Raw genomic sequence first — 7,215 nt, forward strand, 5'->3', positions numbered from 1 at the left:
CAAGCCCGAAGCCACGGGGCACAGACTGGCTTTGTCACTAGGATGCTCCCTTATGTGAAGCCTTTAGGGTTGGTCAGGCCCATCACTCTACCTCCAGCACTTGTAACTCATCTGTTTTCTACCTCCGGACCTTTAAGGAGATACTGTTTCAGTGTGACATAGGAGACTTTCAAGGCAGCTGCAGGTGCTGAGCCCTCTGGAAAACAGAAAAGGAACGGGGCTAGGGTGGTAACTCAGTTGGTAGAGTGCTTCTCTAGATACACAAAGCCCTGGGCTCAACCCTCAGTACTGCCTAAGCTTGGTGTGGTGTAGCATGCCTGTGATCCCTGCACTTAGGAGCTAGAGGTAAGAGGACAAGACACCACCGAAAGGGCAAGTGTGTTGTTACATTTTAAGCCCGGTGGCTGTGGGAGGACCCTGGAAATCAGGGAAAGACTAGGAGCTTGTAAGATCCAGAGAGAGAGAGAGAGAGAGAGAGAGAGAGAGAGAGAGAGAGAGAGAGCTCTCCCCATCCACAGCCAGTGCTAAGGTGCCAGGATGACTTCCCCTAAGGGAGCATGAGTCCAGCAAACTCTACAGCTGTCCTGAGAACCCAGCTTCTCCGGCAAAGTTATTCTGACAAACTCACTGGTGTTCTGCACTGCAGGCTATAGTTGTTGCAACCATGGAGGGATGTGGAAGGTGTCACCCTGAGGAGCTGGAAGACCAGGTAGGTTGTCCTGTGAGATCAGGGTGCAGACAAAGCTGAATGTGTCTCGTGCTGTACCGGGACTGATGGTGGCCACCCATACAGCTCCCACCCATCATAATGAATGCACAAGTACCTCAGCTGCCCCGACAGTGCACAAAGTAGGTCCAAGCTGTGGGGATGCTAAAGTCTTACTTCTCCCACCAAAGCCACCAACAATATATATAGGAACACTATGATTCTGGCTGCCAGTCAAGGAGCATGGTGTACCTTGTCTGAGTACACACCACTTTTAGCACTAGGTCACCCACAAGGGGGCGCTGTGGCTCCTGACACAGCTTCTTAGTCCCATGCTGTTTGGGACTAGGAAGCTCTTATCACCGAGTAGGGGCAGTTTGTACTGTAAAAAATAGTCTCTGCGGATTACCCTGGTACACTTTCCTGTTTATGCCATAGCTGCCTGGACAGTTAGCTAGACTATTCTGACGGTTGCATTGGTCACAAAGGCAGTGGGGCTTCCCAGATTCATTGCAATTTGTAATGTCACTAATCACAAAGCTACAGGGTGATGATACTATAATAACCACTCTGGTTATGTAGCACCAACATTATGTAACAAGCTGATACCCAAAGGCACATCTTCAAAAGAAAGCCATCCGCAAAAATGGTAGAAATCTCTGCCCACCAGACACACAAATCTCAAGGTAGGAACACAATAAATGTACACACACACACACACACACACACAAGAGACACAACAATTTCAATTACTTTCTTGTAAGATAAGGAAAAAACAGAGTGCCCTCTTGCCTGATAAAGATTCTAGAGAATTATTACAAAAACCTCCAATGGGGGTTAGGAGATGGCTCATCTGGTAAAGGTACTTGCAGCCAAAACCCAAGGACCTGAGTTCAAACCCTGGGCCCCACATAGTAGAAGGAGTGGAGTGAGCCCTGCAAGGTGTCCTGTCTCCTGGCATACATGAATTATGCATGCATGTACCCACACATAAAACAAACAAATGATAAAACATCAAAAGACCATCGAAAGCCCTCAGAATAGGGATGAGGAGTTAAAGGAAATCAGGAAGACACTGCGGATGTAAATGGAGAATTCAGCACAAAGAAGTAGGGATTTTGAAAAAAGAACAATCAGTCAAATTTAAAAAAAAATTCCAGCCTTAACAAAGTTCAGTCTGATCTGTGAATGGGGACTTGAAATCAGCCATTCAGGCACAATGTGGGTTGGGAATTGTTATTCTAATGTTGATTGAACTTTGTCTGAATGTGAACAAAGTTGAAGAACACCATGAAAAGAAGTAATGTGAAGGTTGTCTTTAGAGGAAAAGATATATTTAAGCATTTAGTCATTTGTCTGGCTCTCTACTGGGTGTGGTATCCCAGCATTTGGTAGAGGCAGAGGCAGGGGCAGAGGCAAAGAGGCAGTGGCAGAGAGGCAGGGGCAGAAGCAGGGGCAGGTGGGTCTCTGTGAACTGGAGGATAGCCTGGTTTACATAGAGTTCCAGTCCAGTCGGAAAGACTCTGAGAACCTGTCTTAAAAAATACATACAAACAAAACCTAAATAAATAAGTAAATAAAAGCATTAACTTTCTACCGTTCTTCTGTGTATTGGTAGGAATGGTTTGTCCGAGAGAAGATATGGCCATTACACATCAGACTTTTCACCTACCCTGTAACTGAGTTACAGGCAATGTGCTCTGAGATCATTTATAATGATGCAGTTCTATACTGGATCCAGCTTGTTCAGAATTAACTGACCTCTAAGAACAATGTAACCAGTCTCACCATGCTCTGGATGATACACTGTGTTATGTTCCTGCTTGCTTTCTGAGAATCTTTTATGTTCCTGACTCCGTGTGTGTGCTGTGCTGTATCTGTCTGTCTGTCTGTCTGTGTATGCGTGTGGGGCTGTTTATATGATGTGTGTGTGCATGTGTGTGCGTGTATGTGTGTCTATGTGTGTGGTGTATGTGGTATGTGTGTGTGTGTCTCTGCTTGTGTGTATGTCTCTGTCTGTGTGTCTCTGTATTTGTGTGGTGTGGGGGGGTGTCTCTGTGTGGTGTGTGTGTCTGTCTCTCTGTGGTATGCGTGTGTGTGTGTGTGTATGCGTGTGTGTGTGTGTGTGTGTGTGTGTGTGTGTGTAACGCAGTAATAAGGTCTAAGACCATTTGCTGGAGGCAGTAACGCACTGAGAACAACAACCTTCCTGCCCATCCCATTGTCCACTATGTTGGCAGCAACACATGACTGTAGAGAGGATCTGACTGTGTTCTGTGTGCTGTTCTGAGTTAGCAACACCAGCATCCCATTTCTCCCTTACAACGAGATTGATGGTGATGAAAGTTCCTTGTTCCCTCTGGTTGCCATATTTGCTGTGTGGATCAATGCATGAGAGGATGGCCTTTGCTTGGGACTGAATCCCAGCTTCTTAGATGAGCCCTCTCCTGGATTAGATGGCTCTGGCTCTCGATTAGATCAGGTAGCCAGCTAATACCCATGCTTCCCCGACTGATCCATGCAACAGAAAGAGAAGAACACTACTAAACTCAAACTACAGAAACAGAAGAGACCAAGACTTTCCTGAACAAGCCAGGACTACTCCTGGGCACACAACACTAACAGCTATTCTTCTTGAATATAGCATTGCCATGGTATTTATATATTTAGCCATGTGGTGTGTGGGGGGGTGGGGATCTATTTCTTTAAGTTTTATTTTTTATTTGTGTGTGTGCATAGTTGTGGGCACATGGGTGCCATGGTGTGTTAGAAGAAATGTTTTGAGAATCAGTTCTCCCCTCCCAAGTAGACCCGACATCTGCTTCTGCTCTCTTCAGGTAGCAGACACTCACTTTAGCCCACAGACATACATGCAGACAGAATATCCATCCATACACATAAAATTAATTGATCAAAAGATTTAAATTAATCAAAAAAAAAAAAAAAACCAACCAAACAAACCCACTACTCAGCACTCCAGTGACCTTTGCAGAGATATGATCAAAGCACCCGGGAGAACAGCTTCAGGGAATAAAGGCTCATGGTTTCACACGTGACATTCCATCAGGAAAAGGAGGGCCTGGTTGAGCAGAGCCCTTTGCAACAAGGTGGGCAGGAGGCAGAAGAGTGGACAGGAAAGAGTCAAGGATAAATATTCTTACCACTACTGGCTTGCTTCTTCTAGCTAGGCTCCGCCCCCTAAAGATTGGAGAATTTCCCAAACACTGCCATCAGCTTTTAAAACACAACCCATTTTTGGCACCCGCATGGAGGCGTACAACTAACTCTAAATCTAGGGCATTTGATGCCCTCTTCTGGTCTCCATTGGTACTGCATGTATGTGGTATCTAGCTGTGCATGAAGGCAAAACACCACACACGCACAGCAAATAAAATAAGAAGAACAACAAAATACCAGTTGCAATCAGAAACAAGGAGTTAGGGTCTGTGGCTTGGTTGGTCATCACGGCAAGGCGTTGCAGTGAGGACCTGGGAGCGAAGGTTATCAGTAAGATGAATAAGCCCATCAGCATGCCCAGCCTCCTTGCCCTCAGAGCCACTGATGCTGACATGGAGCTGTAAAAACCAGCACCCAGACACCAGTACCACTGCTGTGAGCCACCTCAGAACCGAGGCAGCCTTGGCCCCTTTGAAGTGGCTGATTTTAGTAGCATGTTGCGATCATCTGTCTATGTTGGTATACCAGATTTGGCCACGGGGAGTCAGGAGTACAACTATCAGAAGCCATTGGCAGAGTAAAAAGAGGACACACTGGGAGAGGACGCTAGCAATACATAAGTCTTACAGAGGAGTCATGCCTGAAGCTTTAAAAATCAAAGGCAGAAGGCTGGGATGAGCTGTGATGAGAACCCTACAGAGGAGATTAGCACATGCCCAGCGCCATATAAATAATGGTTCCTTTAAACAGTCATCAGGTATGGAGGTTTGAATAGGTTTGCCCCAACCCACCCTATCCCCGAAGACTCAGTGATTGAATGCTTGGCCCAGGAAGTAGCACTATTAGGAGGTGTGGCCTTGTTGGAGGAAAGGTGTCACTGTGGAGGTGGGCTTTGAGGCCTTAGGAGCTCAGGTCTGACCAGTGGGGAACCCAGTCTCCTGCTGCCTGTGAATCTCCTCTAGCACCATGTCTGCCTGCAGGCCACCATGCTTCCCTCCACGATGTTAATGGACTAAAGCTCTGAACTGGAAGCCAGCCCCAATGAAATGTTGTCCTTTATAAGAGTTGCCTTGGTCATGATGTCTCTTCACAGCTAGAAAAACCCTAAGACATGAGGGAAGTGAAAAAAACATTGTTTAAGACATGGTCTGTTACATAACTATTGTTAGCATTCTGTCAAAACTCCACCCCACAGTTACCTGGCAATAGCAGAGTAGGCCTAACCCACTATATAAGGGGCTGCTTGCCCCCTCCTCACTTTCTTCTTCCTCTCTTGGTCTCTTGCCTTCTTGCTCCCACCGTCCCTGCACCCCTTACCCACTTTCCCCATTCCCTTCTCCCCTCTCTCTCCACGTGCTCATGGCCGGCCTCTACTCCTCCACTTCTCTACTCTCCCTTTCTCTGCCTCTACTCCCCTCTTAACTCCTTAATAAACTCGATTCTTCTATTCTCTACAATACTGTTTGTTGTGTGGCTGGTCCCTCAGGGGGAAGGGATGCCTCAGCATGGGCCTGCAGAGGCTCCCCCTTCCCCCGCACCTGACCACACCTCCATAGAACATGTTCCTTCTCTCTTTATCTTTTTATAAACACATCAACTATGACTGTCCTGGAACTAGCCTTGTATACCAGGCTGCCCTTGAACTCACAGAGAGCCACCTGCTCAGTCCACCTGTCCCTGCCTCCCAAATTCTGAGGCCAAAGGCGTGAGCTGCCATGCCTGGGTGGGAAGTAAAAATTAAAAGCCTCCTGGATCTTACTGCCCACCAGCAGAGATGGCTACAAAGTCAAGTCTGTGGGTGGGGATGGGGTGTGGGGGTATCCTCATGCACTGCTGGGGGAGGGGTGAACTCATACACTGACTTTGGGACGTTATTTGCTAGGGCTCGCTTGTGCTGCTTAACTTTTTGACAATTTGACACAAACCATTCTTTCCTGTGTCTGCAAGACCTCTTTCCACCCGTGTGCCCCAGCAAAACATCATTTGACATAACTGACTTTCCAAAGAAACGATAAGTTTCTCCTTTAAACTCCACCTAGGACCGGCTTCCATCGGACAGACCTGTAGGCATGTCTGTGGGGCAGTGCTTTTGATTGGTGATTGACGGGGTTCCTATTAACATCTCAAAGCTGACACTGGCTGCCAGGCTCTCCCAGCACCTCTCAGTCCCTACCTGCCATAAAGTCCTCCTGGCCTATGCCTGGTCTACCCTATGCCTAACCCTAATCTTCTCCAACCCAGGAACTGGGCTGGGCTTCCCTTCCCCAGTAGCTCTTCCCTATGTAATCCAGTCGTTTTGGCCTCTTGATCTTCTGGTCTCCTGGTTCGCCCTTCTCCCTTCCCCCTCCCATTCTCCCTGGCCCAGCTCAGGGTCAAGCTCACTCTGGACTCTTCCAGATGCCTCTGGCTCTGCCCCTCCTCAGAAGGAGCTCAGTTGGCTCAGCTCAGTCGTACTCAGGGAAGACAACGCAAAGGCTCCTCTCAGATGCATCTTTGGGGTGTTTGTTTGTTTGTTTGTTTTGGTGTACTTCAAGATAGGGTTTAGTCCTGGCTGGCCTGGAACTCAGGGATCTTGCCTGCCTCTGCCTTCCAAGTGCTTAGATCAAAGGTGAGTGCCACACTGCCCGGCTTATTTTTGGCTCCCCTTATGTCCCTGTCTTTCCTGGGAAAATATAAACAATTATCTATTCACCCCTAGCAGGGCACCAAAACTAGACCTCATGTTTGCTTACCTCGGTGAATCAATGAGTTCAGTTTGGGTGGGTACTTACAGGAGCGTGAGGAGGGGACACCCACAGGAGTATAGACAACTTACAGGCAATGGCACCACTTCAGTCTCTAACCCAACAACTAGTAACTGCTATTCATCCTGGGAGGAGCAGGGCCTTGTGTCGAGTGCAGCACTTTCACAAGCCCACGAGCCCACTCTCCTTCCACCGTGAATGTTAGTGGGTTCGATCTTGTGAGGGTCTCACGTGGGTAATCCCAGCTGCTCTGACAGCAACAACCATGTGGTGCCCAGAGCACAGCCTTCTGTAGCAGGAGGCCACAGAGAAACTTAGAGGAGACAATGACTGAATGAAGAAAAGAAATAATAATGAGAGGAAAGGATGTGACTGCTCCTCGGTATGGTGGGGGAGAAAGTTTATTGTAGATAAAAGGGAGAGTGTTAGCATTCTGTCTAAGCTTTGACTCACAGTTACCTGGCAACAGCCAAGTAGGCCTGACTCACTATAAAAGGGGCTGCTTGCCCCCCTCCTCTCTCTCTTGCCCTCTTGTCCCTGCTTTCCTGCTTTATGCTCCTGCTCTCTCCCCATTTCCTTCCCCCCTCT

Source organism: Mus pahari, chromosome 5 (genome assembly GCF_900095145.1).
Source record: "Mus pahari chromosome 5, PAHARI_EIJ_v1.1, whole genome shotgun sequence".
In the NCBI taxonomy this organism is placed as follows: Eukaryota; Metazoa; Chordata; class Mammalia; order Rodentia; family Muridae; genus Mus; species Mus pahari.